This window comes from Erinaceus europaeus, chromosome 1 (genome assembly GCF_950295315.1).
Source record: "Erinaceus europaeus chromosome 1, mEriEur2.1, whole genome shotgun sequence".
Classification (NCBI taxonomy): domain Eukaryota; kingdom Metazoa; phylum Chordata; class Mammalia; order Eulipotyphla; family Erinaceidae; genus Erinaceus; species Erinaceus europaeus.
Window position 1 is genome coordinate 172,977,023 of NC_080162.1, and position 18,485 is coordinate 172,995,507.

The 18,485-nt window shown below is 38.4% G+C and overlaps 2 long non-coding RNA genes across 2 annotated transcripts in view; one reads left to right on the forward strand and one right to left on the reverse strand.

Annotated features, from left to right (window-relative positions):
- Positions 1-399: 399 nt before the first annotated feature.
- On the reverse strand, positions 400-1,527 carry LOC132542045 (uncharacterized). Its single transcript, XR_009553185.1, has 2 exons — positions 1,493-1,527; positions 400-672 (listed from the first exon to the last, which is right to left on the reverse strand). It is a non-coding gene; the product is annotated as an uncharacterized LOC132542045 (long non-coding RNA).
- Positions 1,528-13,067: 11,540 nt separating this feature from the next.
- The window catches only part of LOC132542046 (uncharacterized), a 50,826-nt gene continuing 45,408 nt past the window's right edge, over positions 13,068-18,485 (forward strand). The window contains exons 1-2 of the long non-coding RNA XR_009553186.1: positions 13,068-13,476; positions 15,756-15,896. This is a non-coding gene — a long non-coding RNA (uncharacterized LOC132542046). The remainder of the gene's footprint in view (positions 13,477-15,755; positions 15,897-18,485) is intronic.

The following is an 18,485-nucleotide window of genomic DNA, read 5'->3' on the forward strand; positions in this document are numbered from 1 at the left end:
GAAAGAAAGAAAGAAAGAAAGGAGAAAGAAAGGAAGGAAGGAAGGAAATTACCTTGACGCTATCTCCCTCTCAATCCAGGCCACCATTATCCTGCATTTTTAAAGTAATTATCTCCTTGTCTGTTAAAAATGGCTATTATTATTTGTGTTTTATGTTATTTCCAGGGCTTCACGAGTCTACTGTTATATTTTCAGAGAGGGAAGTAGGGAGGGGGAGAGAGAGAGAGAGAGAGAGAGAGAGAGAGAGAGACTGAAGCTTCCTTCAGTGTAATGGGACCAGACTCAAACCTGAGTTGTATGAATGGCAAAGCAGCTCATTATCCAAATGAGCAGTTTTGCCTGACTGGTTTTATCATATTTATACATACATTTTTAAATCACCAATGTATCACACTGTAATTTACTTCTTCGGTGTGTTTCTTTTGCTCACAGTATTTTTTGAGATCTCTCCATGGCACGCATGCACATGCAGCTAATCCGGTCTTATTGGTCTATACTTTCCATTACAGAAATATAACCTGAGTTATTGGTCCAAGCTGTGGGAGGCAGACATTTGGTTTGTTTACAGATTTTTAGTTTACAGACAACACTGTTGTGAATGTTCTTGTCTATGTTTCCTGGTGGACACGTTGAAGAATTCTTTTCAGGACATATCTGACATCTCTGGACATCCTAAAATTTTTCATCAAAAGGAAAAAAAAAACTTATTTAAGTATAGTGATGGATGCTAATTAGATTATGGTGCTTATGTCCCAATATATACAAGTAATCATTTTGCTCCACACTTGAAACTAAAGTAATATTATGTTTATTTGAAAAAAAAAAACAAACTTAACCATATCTTTATCTTTAATGGTCTACTTCATTAATCTGTTTTTGATACAGGTCTAATTTGACTTCTGAACTCTCTCTCCAGTTCTATTTCTTTATTTGTCTGTGTACTATTACTATGCTGCTCTATATAAACTTTATAGTGATTTCTAAAGAGGAATGCCCCTAAGTTTTCTTTTTTTTAAGAGGGAATATTTATGATGCATTTGTTTTCCATTTAAGTGTTTTCTACTGGCCATATTTTCACAAGAAAACATGTCTACTGGAATTTTGTTAGAACTCTTTTAGAATATGAACAGTTTGAGGAAGATACTCATGTTGAGTGTCTAAGAACATGGTATTTTTAAAGTAATTTTTATTACTAGTAACAACATTGTTTTACAAAATTACAAGGTTTCAAGGATACAGTTCCACACCCATGTTGATACATGTGCAACTTATGACACCCACCACCAAAGTTTTTCTGCCTCTCCACACCCCTCCCCACCCCCTTTCTGGTAGTCACCATAGTTTTCATAAGGTCTGAGAGACTATTTGCTTACATTTTTTGCAAGTTTATTAGCTTTAGCTGACTGTATTCCACATATTAGTGAAATCATCCTCCAATGTCTTCCCTTATTTCACTCAGCAGAACTATATTCCCCTGACTACATGTCCTAACCTTCTTTATCCAGTCATCTACAAGTGTGCATTTATGTTGGTTCCATATTTTGGCCATAAGTATATCCTTTCAAATTAGTGTATTCATAATATGTATGACTGGAGTTATATTGCTGCATCATTAAGAACTTTCCATATGTTTTCCCATCTGTACTGCAATAGTTTATATTCCCACCAATATAATACCAGACAGCTTTCTCCCTCTAGATCCTCACCAGAAGTTATTTCCAATCTTTCTGAGTTTATATATATATATATTTTCCCTCTTGTTGCCCTTGTTATTTTTTATTGTTGTTGTGGTTATTATTGTTGTTGTTATTGATGTCGTTGTTGTTAGGTAGGACAGAGAGAAATGGAGAGAGAAGGGCAAGACAGAGATGGGGAAAGACAGACACCTGCAGACCTGCTTCACCTCCTGTGAAGCTCCTCCCTGCAGATGGAGAGCCAGCGGCTCGAACCAGGATCCTTATGCCGCCTGCGCTACCACCCAACTCCCATTTCCAATCTTTTTTATGTAGGTCATTCTCACAATTATAAGTTGCTATGTTACTGCGATTTTAGTTTGAATTTCTTTCTGAGGGCTGGGCAATGGTGCACCTGGTTAAGTACCTGTGTCACCATGCACAAGGACCCACATTCAAGTCTCCATTTGCCCCCTGCAGGGGGGAAATAATCTTCATGATCAGTGAAGCAGTATGCCTTGTTGAGCTCTCTCTCTTCTCTCTCTCTCTCTCTCACACACACACACACACACTCTCTCTCTCTCTCTTATTTATTTTATTAAATAAAATAAATAAATAAAGTTTAAAATCTTTTTTTAAAAATTCTATCATAATGAGTGATGTGAAACATCTTTTCATATGTCTGTGGGCTATCTTTGGAGAACTCTCTATTCAGTCTATTGCCCACTGTTTTTATTGATTTGTTTATTTTTAATAGCTGAGCTATATAGTTTCTTTAAATAATTTATTATTATATGTATTTTTGCTTCCAGAGCTATCACTGGGGCTTCATGCCATCATTACAAAGCTACTTCTCCCAAATACCATGTTTTAAAAAAATGTTCTTTAAATTTTTTATTCAATAAAACAGAAAAATTGAAATGGGAGGGGAAGACAAGAAGAGAGAAAGACACCTTCAGACCTGGCTCACTGCTTGTAAAGCGTCCCCGCTTTGAACCCTGAGCAGTCCTTTTGCATCGTACTAGGTGCACTTAAAGGTGTGCACTACCGCCTGGCCCCTGGTTTCTTTAAATATTTTCAATATAAAGTCTTTGTCAGATGTGTTTAGTGCAAGTGTCTATTCCCTGTACCTGGGTTGGCTTTTTATTTCTGTAATTATTCTTGAACTCTTATTTTTCACAGTCTTATTTATTTTTGGTCAGTCAATCAATTGTGTAGAATAAATGCCGATCCCCATCTTTTTCTTCTTGTTTGTTTTTCTGTTTGTGCTTGATAGGATGGTATGCCAATTTAAGCACACAAATTTTTCATTGTGGATCAAGACATCACTATAAAATTTCCTCCATGGCTTCATTTAATTCATTTTGTTCTGTATTCAGATTTCTTTTGTTCATATTAAGCTCTTATTTTCATTCTTTTGAATTGTCAGTCTCTCTTTCTTTTTTGTCAGTGTCTTCTTAAAGTGATGACTTTGTCTAACAAATGTAACAAATATCAAGGAAAAATAAACCACAAGTATGTTTCCACTGTTAGAAGGGCATCCAGAATTCTTGAGAAATTTCCATGTTTGGATTTCATTTCCTCTTTATAAGGCATAGAGTAAAATGGCCTAGAGCCACCCAAAACATAATCACATGCTCAAGAAACACATAAAATTGTGAGATTACATGACTTCCCCACAAAGAAAAAGAGAGAAAACACTCTTGAGGATTGGTTGCTGTCCTTCAGCAAAATTCACCATTCTATTTCCTTTTAATTAACAGACAATGACTTGGAGAGAAGGATGAAAAAATGAAAATGATGTGGAGAGAAGGATAACTACCAAACAATCTCACTTATCAGCAGGAATTAATAAATAGAGACAAGGAAGAAGAATACAAAGTGAAGTGGGTCTCTCCTTGGTTTGTCAGATTTATATTCTACTGAGGATTCATTATTTATTCATTTAAAAATATTTATGAACTATACGTTAAGTGAAATAATTATGCTTAAGAAATAAGGGCAGAAAAGTAAAACTTCGACTGAGTGTGATGGATTGCACCAAAGCAAAGGACTCTGGTAAGGACAACAAAGCAGAGGGTGGAGAAAACCTTGAGGACCTGTTGCTTGATGCTGGGAAGATGAGTAATTGTCCTCATGTATCTATAACTACACTATAAAGCATCAACCCTCCCCCAGTAAGAAAAAAAGATCTGCTTGAATTAAATGCCACTGAACAGCACTTAAAGGAACCATGCATATAATCAATTTCTTTGAGTACCCTTAATTTCTTTCTTTAAATCTAAACAAACTATTGCATAGCTATAACATTATCCTCAAACTACCTTTTCCTTTAACAGATGATATTTTCATAGTGTTGTTGCTGAGAGACCATGGTCTATAGCTGGGCTTCAGAAAACTAATGTGCCCATTAATTATTGTCAGTGAATGAAAATGAGGCTAGGACTAAGAAATGAAGAGTCAGGGTCCAGGCGGTGGTGCATCTGGTTAAGTATATGCATTATAGTGTGCAAGGACCCAGATTCAAGCCCCTGGTCCTCACCTGCAGGGGAAAGCTTCATGAGAGGTGAAGCCGGGCTGCAAGTGTCTCTCTGTCTCTTTCCCATTCTATCTCCCCACCCCTCTCAATTTCTCTCTCTATCTACCTAATTAATAAGTAAATAAACACATAAAAGTGAATAAAATGACAGAAATGAAGAGTCAAATAAGAGAAATGTACTCCTGAAGTAAATCTCTTGATGCAGTGATGTTTGAAGTTAGGAATTTTCATTTTAAAAAGCCTATTATTTTACTGGGAGTTCACACATAAGTAGTGAAGAAGACAGAGACAAGGATTATAATACAAGTAATTGATTTAGGGATTGATCCCAAAAAATACTAGTTGGGTAACAGAGTAGTGAAGTGTGTGTGTGTGGGAGGTAATAAAAATGTGCATTATCCAAAAAGTTGTCATTTTAGGTCACTGCCACTGCCACTTACCCCCATTATGGGTCTCTGGGACTTGAAATATTACACATGCCTCAGTTATCTCATCTAAGATTTTAGGAACCTGGAGTTTTTATCCACCAACTCCTACTAACTGATTGATGAATGCTTTTCATTATGAGCTTGAATATGCCTCGCCTCTTTGTTGTAAGTTCAGAAAGAGCCCACAGGCAGACTCACAACTAGTTGAAATCAGCAGTCAGGTCAGTGAGAACAGAAGTGTTAAGAGTAGGGGACATGTCCATAGGGAGCTGAATAATCAATTCTCTATTTTCCTGAAGCCTGCTTGAATTGGGCTTTTGTCACTGAAATTGAAGCACTCTGATTAGAAACATACACTAGATAGATATCAATTCCCAAAGGCTGTCTTTGGTTCTTAATTCAATTATGTGCATATAAAGTACACAGTAAAACTTCCATGACTAGACTAAAAAAAAAAAAAAAACACTTTTCAACTATTAATTCAGGTCACATTTAAAGAGAGAAAATGTTGCATAAACAGAGCTATAGTTTACCATAAATATAACTTTTCCCCCTAGGCTCTAAAAATTTATGAGAAAGAGAAAAAAAAATCTGGTATTGAGAATTTACTTGTTCAAACAATGGTACAAATTTGTCTTGAGGTCAGTACACAATCTAATCAACAGGCTACTGTCTTTACCACTAAAACCATATTGATTTCAATACTACTTATTTGCAGAAAAATTAATTATATCTACTGTTTTTAAAAATGGTAAAATAGTTCTTTTTTGCCTTTTTACTATGGTAAAATACACATAATATAAAATAAGTCAGAGCAATTATGTTCAAGAAAACCATTTAGTGACATTGAGTATATTCATGGTATATAATTTTTTTTAAGATTTTATTTATTAGAAAGAGAAGAGGAGAGAGAGAAAGAACCAGACATCACTCTGCTACATGTACTGCTGGGCATTGAACTCAGGACCTCATGCTTGAGAGTCCAATGCTTTATCCACTGCACCACCCCCCAGACCACAAAGAGAGAAGGGCCAGAGCCCTATTCAGCTTTGACTGATGATGGTGTTGGGAATTGAACCTGAGACCTCAGAGCCTCAGGCAGAAATGTCTTTTACAAAACCATGATGTTGTCTACCCAGCCCGGTATACAAATTTGAAATTCTATATTTGCCAAATAATAGTTCCTCAGGCCTCTTTACTCCAGTTTCTGGAAAACATAGTTGTATTTTATGTTTTCCAAAAACTAGTGTAAAGAGGCCTGAGTAACTATTATTTGGCAAATATAGTTTTGACTACTCTAAATAACTCATTAAGTACAGTAATACAGTTATTTGTAATTTTTTGATAGTGTAGTACACAAAGTGTAATACTGATAATATATGAGGGAGACTTCTGGAGGCGGGGCTATGGAGCAGCAGCTGTTTTTCTCTCCTCTCCTCTCCCAGGTCAACTAGGATTACCAAAGGAGACCACCTGGGACCGCAACAAGGAAGGACTAGAACGACTTCAGGAACCCACCAAACCACTGGTGAGTGAAAATATGTGTGGCTTGTGGACAGGAAGGATCCTAAGGGGAGATTGAGTGGCTGGTAACAGCAGTTTACCAGGTGAGGTACCACTTCCAGTCTGCTTTACTGACAAAAAGACTCCTGAATGGAGGAGCAGACTCCCCTAAGACTCACTAAATGCAACTGCGAATCTCCATTGCAACTGCCCTTAGAAGCTGGAGCAGCAGGGAAGAGGCCCTGTGCTGACATCTGGGAACAGAGAACTGACCAGGAAACTCAGGAGAGAGCTACACCTCGGTGGCCTAGCAGTGGGGTTGTATAATGGGAACCTCTCCACATTGTTCTCCTGATGAGAACATGGTGAATAATTGCCTCATAACCTACACACTATAGATGGGACTTGTTTAGAAACTCACAGGGCCCAGCAGTGATGCCCAGTTTGGCAGAGAAGCTGAATTGAGCCTGGAGCTTTGGATTCTTGGGGTGTGAGAGTTTCTTTGCATAACCACTGTACTATATCTCCCCCACCCTGCTTTATCTCTTGCTCAGCAGTGAGTGATTAAGCTATGAAGCCTACCTATAGTTTAAAAGGTCTCAGGCTCCCAAAGCCTACAGAGAAGCAAAAAAAAAAAAAAAAGGCTTTTAACAGGCTCTGTGCTCCAACTTAGGGATTGAAATAATATTGAAACAACTGTTAATTTCCATAACTGTGAACTCTTTAAATACCTTACTTAGACACAAGTCTGCCATGCTAGAGTGGCTGGAGAGAGAAGAGACCAGGAACTCGTGGCGGGGCTGGAATGCAAATCTATTCATGCAGATGCCCCAGAGTCAAATGTGAGCACAGTGGATTTAGCCCACATGGAGCTAGCAAAATGGCTACCTCCCACTATGCATGCCAGCCCTTCTCCAGGTCAGGACACAGAAGAGAAAAGAGAGAGAGCGGAAACAGAAATGAGTTTTATAGGAGAATTCTGGAAGTGGCAAGTCAGGATGGAATTGGCTAGGAAAGGGGGTGGAGAAAATAAGGCACTCTGGGAAGGTAGAAAGCTTCCATAGCAATGGTTGCTAGCGTTTTAGCTGGCAGAGTGGGCAGTATCCTGAGGGGGTAATATGGTGGCGGAGGAGTCATTTTTAAAACAAGGCAGAAGATTGATATGTAAATAATAATACTCACATGGAAATATGGTGGTTTGTGGGTCCTGCCTAACTCAACCACATCTGTACAATATCCCAAGAAAGTCAATCCAGTCAAGAGTCACCAGAAATTTAAAAAGTACTAAGAGAGAGACCTCATAAAATTCATTATAAAATGGTTCAACCATCAAAAAGAAATATTGAAGAAATGAACCAGGACAAAAGTCCAGCTAAAAACCCCCCAAAGGGTGAACCACAAAATAGTGGGGGTCAACAGCCAAATGCTTGTTAAGGAAATAGTCACAGGAGTAAGTAAAGAGTTTGAAAGAATCATCAACAACTAATGAGACTCTGAAAGGAAACACTAATTATTTCAACGTCATTAGAGAGCTGAAAGGTGAAATAGCTGAGCTAAGAACACAACTAGTTGAACAAACTAAAACAGTATCAGAACAGGGTAACAAAATAGATGAACTACAGAAAACAGTGCAGGGGAGAGAGAATAGAATAAATGAGGCTGAAGACAGAATTAGCAAGATTGAGTACAAATTAGCGACAACTAAAAAATAAGTAAGAGATCTCAAAAAGAGATACTAAAGACAACAACAGAAAACTATAACGTGACTTTAAAAGAAATAGTATATGCATTATTGGCTTACCAGAGGAAGAAAGAGAAAGAGGGGAAGAAAGCATTCTTCAGGAAATAATAGCTGAGAAATTCTCTAGTCTAGACAACATAAAAGACATAAAGGTTCAAGAAGCCCAGAGGGTCCCAAACAGAATTAACCCAGACTTAAAGACACCAAGACAAATAATATTTAGAATGGAAAGGAGTAAGGATAAAGAAACGGTCCTGAAGGTTGCAAAAAAAAAACCAAAAAACCAGAGTCAATTACAGAGGAAAACCCGTAAGATTAGCAGCAGACTTCTCCACACAAACACTATAGGCTAGAAGAGAATGGCAAGATATCTATGGAGTGCTCAATGAGAAAGGCTTTCAACCAAGACTACTGTATCCTGCTAGACTGTCATTCAGACTAGATGGAGGCATCAAAACCTTCTTAGACAAGCAATAGTTGAAAGAATCAACTATCACCAGACCTCCCCTGAAAGAAGTTCTGAAAGGTCTCCTATAAGCAGTCAGACCACCATAAGTATGCCATATATCAGAACACTCTAAAAATCTACAAGAATGGTGTTAAAATATCTTCAATCTTTGATATCAATAAATGTCAACGGCCTGAATTCACCTATTGAAAGGCACAGAGTAGGAAGATGGATCAGAAAACACAACCCAACAATATGCTGTCTACAGGAAACCCACCTAACTCAACAAGACAAACACAGACACAAAGTGAAAGGATGGAAAACTGTCATACAAGCCAATGGACCACATAAAAGGGCAGGAACAGCTATTCTCATATCTGACATGATAGACTTTAAAATAAATACAATTTAAAATGGTAGGGATGGATATTACTTCATGCTCAGAAAATCAGTCAATCAAGAGGACTTAACAATTATTAACATCTATATACCCAATAAGAAGCCATCTAAATACATCAAACATCTACTGAAAAAGTTACAGCAATATATTAACAGCAACACACTAATAGTTTGGGACTTAAACACCCCACTCTCTTAACTTGACAAATCATCCAGTCAGAAAATCAATAAAGATATGAGGGAGCTAAATGAAGAGATAGATAAACTAGAACTATTGGACATTTTCAGAGTCATTCATCCTAAGAAACTGGAATACAAATTCTACTCAAGTTCACATGGGTCATTCTCAAGGATAGACCATATATTAGGCCACAAAGACAGCATCAGCAAATTCAAGAGCATTGAAATCATCTCAGGCATCTTCTCAGACCACAGTGGAATTAAAATAACACTTGAAAATCAACAAAAGATTAGTAATAGTCCCAAAATGTGGAAGCTCAACAGTGCACTACTTAACAACTACTGGGTCAAAGAGGAAATCAAGGAAGAAATCAAAATATTTTGAAAGTTCAATGAAAATGAAAACACAAGCTATCAAAATAATTGGAACATAGCTAAGGCTGTGTGTATTGAGAGGGAAGTTCAAGGACATACAAGCATACATTAGGAAACAAGAAAAAGGACAAGTAAAGCCTGATGGCACATCTTAAGGACCTAGAAGAAGAAGAACAAAGGAACCCTAAAGCAACCAGAAGGACAGAAATCACTAAAGTTAGGGCAGAAATAAGTAACACTGAAAATAAGAAAATCATACAAAAGATCAACGAAAGTAAATGTTGGTTCTTCAAAAGAGTGAACAAAATCGACAAACCTTTAGCCAGACTCACAAAACAAAAAAGGGAGAAGACCCAAATAAATTGGATACTAGATGAAAGAGGAGGTATCACAACAGACAACACAGAAATTCAACATATCATGAGTGGCTTCTATGAACAACAATATGCCACCAAGCTAGAGAACCTGGAAGAAATGGACGATTTCAAAGATACCTACTAATTTCCAAAATTAAATAAAGAGGAAGTAGATAATATGAACAGGCCCATAACAGCTAATGAAATTGAAACAGTTATCAAAAACCTTCCCAAGAATAAAAGTCCTGGAACAGATGGTTTTACAAATGAATTCTACAAAACCTTCAAGGAAGAGTTTATACCACTTCTTTTAAAAGTTTGCCAGAAGACCGAAGACACTGGAATACTCCCTGCCAGCTTCTATGAAGCCAACATCACTCTGATACCAAAAGCGGACAGGGACACAACCAAAAAAGAAAACTACAGACCAATATCTCTGATGAACATAGATGCAAAAATATTGAACAAAATTCTAGCCAACCGGATACAGCAGTATATTAAAAAGATTGTTCATCATGACCAAGTTGGGTTTATCCCAGGCATGCAAGGTTGGTTTAATATGTGCAAATCAATCAAAGTGATCCACATCAATAAAAGCAAGGCCAAAAACTACATCAATAGATGCAGAGAAAGCCTTTGACAAAATACAACATCCCTTTTTGATCAAAACACTACAAAAATGGGAATAGATGGAAACTTCCTGAAGATATAGGAGTCTATATATAGCAAACCTACAGCCAACATCATAATCAATGATGAAAAACTGGAAGCATTTCCCCTCAGATAAGGTACTAGATAGGGCTGCCCACTATCACCATTACTATTTCACATAGCATTGGAAGTTCTTGATAAAGCAATCAGGAAGGAGCAAGGAATTGAAGGCATACGGACTGGAAGAGAAGAAATCAAACTCTCCCTATTTGCAGATGATGTGATAGTATACATACAAAAAACCTAAGGAATCCAGCAAGAAGCTTTCAGAAACCATCAGATAATACGGTAAGGTGTTCATTCCTCTATGCAAACACTAAGTTAGAAGAAGATGAAATCTAGAGATCAATTCCTTTTACTATAGCAACAAAAACAATAAAACATCTAGGAATAAACCTAGCCAAAGAAGTGAAAGATGTATACTGACAATTATGAGTCACTACTCAAAGAAATTGATAAAGACACAAAGAAGTGGGAAGATATTCCATGTTCATGGGTTGGAAGAATTAACATCATCAAAATGAATATATTACCCAGAGCCATATACAAATTTAATGCTATATCCATTAAGATCCCAACCACATTTTTTAGGAGACTAGAACAAATGCTACAAATATTTATCTGGAGCAAGAAAAGACATAGATTTGCCAAAACAATCTTGAGAAGAAAGAACAGAACTGGAGGCATTACACTCCCAGATCTCAATTTGTATTATAGTGCCATTGTCATCAAAACTGCTTGGTACTGGAACATGAATAGACACACTGACCAGTGGAATAGAATTGAGAGGCTGGAAGTAAGCCCCCACACCTATGGACATCTACTCTTTGACAAAGGTGCCCAGACTACTAAATGGGGAAAGCAGATTCTCTTCAACAAACGGTGTTGGAAAAAAATGGGTTGAAACATGCAGAAGAATGAAACTGAACCACTGTATTTCACCAAACATGAAAGTAAATTCCAAGTGTATCAAGGACTTGAATGTTAGACCAGAAACTATCAGATACTTAGAGGAAAATATTGGCAGAACTCTTTATCGCATGAATTTTAAAGACATCTTCAATGAAACAAATCCAATTACAAAGAAGACTAAGGCAAGCACTAACCTATGGGACTACATCAAATTAAAAAGCTTCTGCACAGCAAAAGAAACCACTACCCAAACCAAGAGACCCCTTACAGAATCAGAGATCTTTACATGCCATACATCAGACAAGAGGCTAATAACCAAAATATATAAAGACCTTGGCAAACTCAACCACAAGAAAACATATAACCCCATCTAAAAATGGGCAGAGCGACCAGACTTCCCTGGACAGATGACCCTACCAATGTGTCCTGGAGCTTGCTTCTCCAAAGACCCACCCTGCTAGGGAAAGAGAGAGAGGCAGACTGGGAGTTTGGATGGACCAGTCAACGACCATGTTCAGAGGGGAAGTAATTACAAAAGCCAGACCTTCCACCATCCACAATCCACAATGACCTTGGGTCCACACTCCCAGAGGGATAAAGAATGGGAAAGCTATCAGGAGAGGGGATGGCATGTGGAGACCTGGTGGTGGGAATTGTGTAGAGTTGTACCCCTCCTATCCTACAGTTTTGTTAATGTCTCCTTTTTAAAATAAATAAAATTTAAAAAATGGGCAGAGGACATGGACAGAATATTCACCACAGAAGAGATCCAAAAGGCTGAGAAACACATGAAAAGTGCTCCAAGTCTTTGATTGTTTGAGAAATGCAAATAAAGACAACCATGAGATACCACTTCACTCCTGTGAGAATGTCATACCTCAGGAAAGGTAGCAGCAGCAAATGCTGGAGCTGGTTGTGGGGTAAAAGGAACCCTCCTGCATTGCTGGTGGGAATGTAAATTGGTCCAACCTCTGTGGAGAACAGTCTGGAGAACTCTCAGAAGGCTAGAAATGGACCTACCCTATGATCCTGCAATTCCTCTCCTTGGGATATATGCTAAGGAACTCAACACACCCATCCAAAAAGATCTGTGTACACATATTTTCTTAGCATCAAAATTTGTAATAGCCAAGACCTGGAAGCAACCCAGGTGTCCAACAACAGATGAATGGCTGAGCAAGGTGTGGTGTATATACACAATGGAATACTACTCAGCTATTAAAAATGGTGACTTCACCGTTTTCAGTCTATCTTAGATGGAGCTTGAAAAAAATCATGTTTAAGTGATGTAAGTCATAAACAGAAGGATAAATATGGGATGATCTCACTTTCAGGGAGAAGTTGAAAAACAAGATTAGAAGAGAAAACACAAGTAGAACCTGAACTGGAATTGGCCTATTGCACCAAAGTAAAAGACTCTAGGGTGGGTGGGTGTGTGTGTTGGGGTAGAAAACAGGTCCAAAAACAGAGGACCTAGTGGGGATTTGTCGGGAGCCATAATGACACTGCACATCACGCCCCTAAGATGGCGCCGGCCACGTGGTGGCTAAACCAGTAAAGTGGTAAACAACTTTGCAGAAGTTGGACGATCCAACTGAACAGACTGCATGCTGTCCACATGAACTGTTTTATGATTGGTAGAAGGCTGCATGATCTATGAATACTGCATGCTTGCTTAATGCCCATTGGCTGACTATGTAACAGTGGAAGGTACTTAAGGTGGCCATAAGAAGGAAATAAAGGGAATTGAGGAAGGAGACTCTGGTGTCCGTGTCATTGTTGCGGACCGACAGCGACAGGGATTGTATTGTTATATGGAAAACTGAGAAATGTTATGCATGTACAAACCATTGTATTTACTGTTGAATGTAAAACATTAATTCCCCAATAAAGAAATTTTTTTAAAAAGTGTAGTATTGTCAAGTTACTTCCATATTGTAGCATATGTTAAAATTTCCTTTCTTTTTAAGGCTAAATTATTTTCCTTTTCTTTTTCTTTTCTTTCTTTCTTTTTTTTTTCCAGAACATTGTTCAGCTCTGACTTGTGGTATGGAGGATTGGACTGGAACCTTGGAGCATGAAAGTCTTTGTATAATCATTATGCTGTCTCTCCAGTTCTCCTTGGGTTGCAATTTGCTTGGAAGATCTTTTTCCATCTTTTGCTTTGTACCTATGTATGTCTTTGAATCTAAAGCAACTTTCTTATAGATGGTAAGTATACCATTGAATCTTGGTTTGTTTGTTACTATCTGTTCTGCCTGTTTCTGCATTTTAATAGGAAAACATTTCTTTTACATATAATGTAACTTGTGGCATTTTGTTATTCTTTGTGTCTTATATCTTTAAAGTCTGAGTAGGGAATTGGATTTCTAATGCTTCCTACTCCACTATCTTCACAGAATCTGTTCCCAGAGGGCAAAGTGTCTTCATGAGCCTTAAGGCTTCCCCAGAGGCCTGCCCCACTAGGGAAAGAGAGAGGCAAGCTGGGAGTATGGATCAATCTGTCAATGCCCATGTTCGGCGGGAAAGCAATTACAGAAGCCAGACCTTCCACCTTCTGCATCCCACAATAACCTTGGGTCCATACACCCAGAGAGTTAAAGAATAGGAAAGCTATCAGGGGAGGTGATGGGATACGGAGTTCTGGTGGTGGGAATTGTGTGGAGTTGTACCCCTCTTATCCTATGGTTTAGTCAATGTTTCCTTTTATAAATAAAAAAATTAAATTAAAAAAGGAAGGAAAAAGGAAGCACTATAGTCATGAACTAAAAGGAGAAGGTGCAGAAGGAGGGTAGAAACGATGCTTCTCAATCTAGCGTCTATATGAATGAGTCAGTTTAGAAATATTTCTCACACTGTCTACTTTGATGCATGCACTTTATTATATGTATACTATACTTTAAGAAGTCTTGAGTGTGGGAGTCGGGCGGTGGCGCAGTGGGTTAAGCGCACGTGGTGCAAAGCGCAGGGACCGGCTTCAGGATCCCGGTTCGAGCCCCTGGCTCCCCACCTGCAGGGGAGTCGCTTCACGGGCGGTGAAGCAGGTCTGCAGGTGTCTATCTTTCTCTCCCCTCTCTCTCTGTCTTCCCTTCCTCTCTCCATTTCTCTCTGGCCTATCCAACAACAAAGCAACGTCAACAATGGCAATAATAACCGCAATGAGGCTGCAACAACCTAGGGCAACAAAAAGGAGGAAAAATGGCCTCCAGGAGCGGTGGATTCATGGTGCAGGCACCGAGCCCAGCAATAACCCTGGAGGAAAAAAAAAAAGTCTTGAGTGTATGCATGTGTCTTTGCTTTTACAAAATGCAGACAAAAATGTCACTTGACATAGCTGGTTGACCTACCTCTCTGTGTGGAACTCCTCTAGACTATGAGAGACTAGTACTTTGTTTCATCATCTTGTTTCCTTGATTGTCAACTTTTTCAATTACTGCACAAAATCAGTTGCCTCAACTTCTGCCTTCTAACTAATAGTTAGCTCCTCTTTCTCCCCCAGCTGCAATTTTCTCTTCAAGTCACCTCCACCATGCCTCCTCCCCTCATATTCATATCTTGACTCAGAGAACACCTGTCAGCACAAGCACAGATGAACTCACCAGGGCACCTGGCTTCTCCATCCTCCCACCTTCTGCTCTGAATCTGCACATTTGCTACAATGCCTGCCTACACAGTTTTCCAGTAAATGTGGGTCTGGCTGGGCCCACATCTCTGACTGTTTTACTGTTCTCCCAGGCCCCTGCTGATGAAATTAGAATCTCATTACACCTCCCAGTCTTTGCAGTCAACACACTACAGCAAAAACAATTACAAATTCTGTATCCAATCACATGTTGCCCACAACTCAGCACTTAGCATTTACAAATGTGCTGATCCACTATCATGTACTAATCTGGTTCTTTTCAGTCTAAAAATAAATATCACAGCAAATTCAATGGATTCACATGACAACTGCCCAAATCAAAAAGCTTTTTTGTTTCTTAGACTTTGCAACACTGTGTTTGATAAACTAGCTGTATTAAGCAGCAGTTACATAACTGAAGTCAAATTGATAGAAATTAGATCAGAATTAGAATATGAAATAGGAAAAAATTTAATTCCTAGAGAGGTCTAAGTTCCAACCCCAATTGAAGAGGTATCGTTTTCAAAGGGGTGAAGAATATAGGACAAAACAACATATACCACATTTACCCCTCCACTACTGCCTCTCCTGTGTCAGAAAAAGACATGAATGTGTTTCCACTGGAAGAGAAGGTGCTCAGGATTTTAAAATAACTAAAAATAAATAAGCCCAGACATATGTAAATATAAGCTGGTCTATAAATGTCTTCTTTGAGAATCCAGTTTTGCAAGTTTCTCTTGTTCTTTTCTTTGCAATTATGTAAAGGTCAGGTCAGGCCTGACAAATTGTTCAGTACATGGATAATATAATGGAAAACCTAGAGTTGAATTTCTAGATCATAAAGTGTTTTCATTTGTATTTGTTTAAGGATTCTCCAGACTGTTCTCCATAATGGCTGCACCAGTTTGCACTCCCACCAGCAGTGTAGTAGAGTTCTTCTCTCTCCACATCCCTTCCAACAATTATCTGCTCTTGTTTTATTGATGGAGCCCATTTTCACAGGTGGGAGGTAGGATTTCAATATGCTTTTAATTTGAATTTCTTTGCTGATGAATGAAATGGAGCATTTTCTCATATGTCTGCGGGCCATGTGTATCCCTTCTTTAGAGAACTATCTATTCATATCTTCTGCCCTTTTTTTGATTGTACTGTTATTTTTTCTTTTTGTTGAGCTGTATGAGTTATTTATAGATGTTTGATATCAACCGTTTGTCTGAAGTGTAGTGTTCAAATGTCTTTTCTCATTTTCTGGGTTTCCTGTTTTTTATTTACTTATGGAATTTTCTTTTGATATATAGGAGATTTTCAATTTGATATAGTCCCATTTGTTAAATCTTTGTTTCTTTTGCCCATGGGGTGAAGTCTACAAATAAGTCTTTAATGTTAATGTCCTGGAATGTTTCACCAATTTATGCTTCTATACATTTTAGTTTTAGGTCTGATAGACATATCTTTAATTTATTTTGAGTTAAATTTGGTGCATGGTGTTAGGTGGTGGTCTAGTTTCATTTTTCTGCATATGGTTGTCCAATTCATACAACACAATTTCTTAAAGAGACTTTCTTTTCCCCATTGGACTGGTTTGGCCCTTTTATTGTACATAATGTGTCTGTACATGTGTAGATTTAGATCTGGGCTCGACATCTTGTTCCATTGGTCCATATGTACATTTTTGTTTCAATACCATACTGTCTTAACTACTACTGCTTAGTAATATAAACTGAAGTCAGGAATTTTGATTCTTCCATTTTTATTCTTTTTACTCAGGACTACTTATGTTGTTGTTGTTGTAGTTGTTTTATAGTTCTACACAACCTTTAGACAAGTTGTTCAATTTCCTTGAAAGATATTGTTGAGATTTCAATAAGGATTACATTGAATCTCTAGATTGTTTTTGGCAGGATTGCCATTTTAGTGATATTTATTCTTTTAATCCATGAGCAAGGGATGTTCTTCCATTTCTTTGTGTCATCCTCTGTTTCTCTTTTTTTTATTTTATTATTTATTTTTTTTAAATTTTTTATTTAAGAAAGGATTAATGAACAAAAACATAAAGTAGGAGGGGTACAACTCCACACAATTCCCACCACCCAATCTCCATATCCCACCCCCTCCCATGATAGCTTTCCCATTCTGTAGCCCTCTGGGAGCATGGACCCAGGGTCATTGAGGGTTGCAGAAGGTAGAAGGTCTGGCTTCTGTAATTGCTTCCCCGCTGAACTTGGGCATTGACTGGTCGGTCCATACTCTCAGTCTGCCTCTCTCTTTCCCTAGTAGGGTGGGTCTCTGGGGTGGCTGAGCTCCAGGACACATTGGTGGGGTCTTCAATCCAGGGAAGCCTGGCCAGCATCCTGGTGGCATCTGGAACCTGGTGATTGAAAAGAGAGTTAACATACGAAGCCAAACAAATTGTTGAGCAATCATGGATCCCAAGCTTGGAATAGTGGAGAGGAAGTGTTAGGGAGGTATTCACTGCAAACTCTAGTGTACTACTGCTTTCAGGTATATATTTTGTAGTAGTTTATGGATACGTGTGAACATAAGCTCTCTCTCACAGAAACTGGTGTATATCTAGGTTATGGGACTTTGTTAGAAAGTGAACTACCTGAGATGAAATTAGAGTGTACTATAAAAGGAAAGGTCTCACCCGAGTATTGAAGCTGAAGGGTTGTCATTCCACACGTGAAGTCTCTGGACACAGTCTGAGGTGAAGCATGTTGAGGTGGCAATCGTTGCGTTGGTTAGGTTGTGATCGGTGGATGCAATATTATTTGGTTTGGATTGGGAGATGCATACGGGAAAGTGGGCCCTATCCAAGGGTTTCAGGACTGGGGGAAGTAGGGGCTCTATAGTGGAGATGTGAGGTTCCTGCTGTCTTAGTGTTCAAAAAGACAATCGATAGTTAATGTTGTCATCACATTATTTAGTAATTGGGTTAACTTTGAAAATTCCCTTTGTTATGGTTTGCTGTACAGTATCCAGTATCTTGTATATAGCTGTGCTATTGGATGCTTCTAATCTACTTGGTCTAGGCTTTTGAGAGAGTCCGCATATCAAATACACAGCCTATATATTAAAAAGATTCAGTTTGTGTTTTGAGAAACTTTGAGACATACAACTGATTTTCCCCCTCTCATATTAACTACTGATTTATATATCTACATTTTGCTAGGAGTGTACATAAACACCATTCCCACCACCAAAAGACTGTGACCCATCCCTCCTGCCCACTCCCACCCCCCACTGGCCCAGGAAGCTACATGTCTCCCCCTCACCACTGGATTTTTACTTTGGTGCCCTACTTACAATTTGATCAGGTCCTGCTTTTAGTTTCCCTTTCAGATCTTCTTACTCAACTTCTGTTGATGAGTGGGATCATCCCATACTCATCTTTATCTTTCTGACTTAGCTCACTTAACATAATTCCTTCTAGCTCTGTCCAAGATGGGTCAGAGAAGGTGGGTTCCTTGTTTTTGATAGCTGCATAGTATTCCATTGTGTATATATACCACAGCTTTCTCAGCCACTCATCTGTTGTTGGGCACCTGGGTTGCTTCCAGGTTTTAGCTATTATGAATTGTGCTGCTATGAACATATG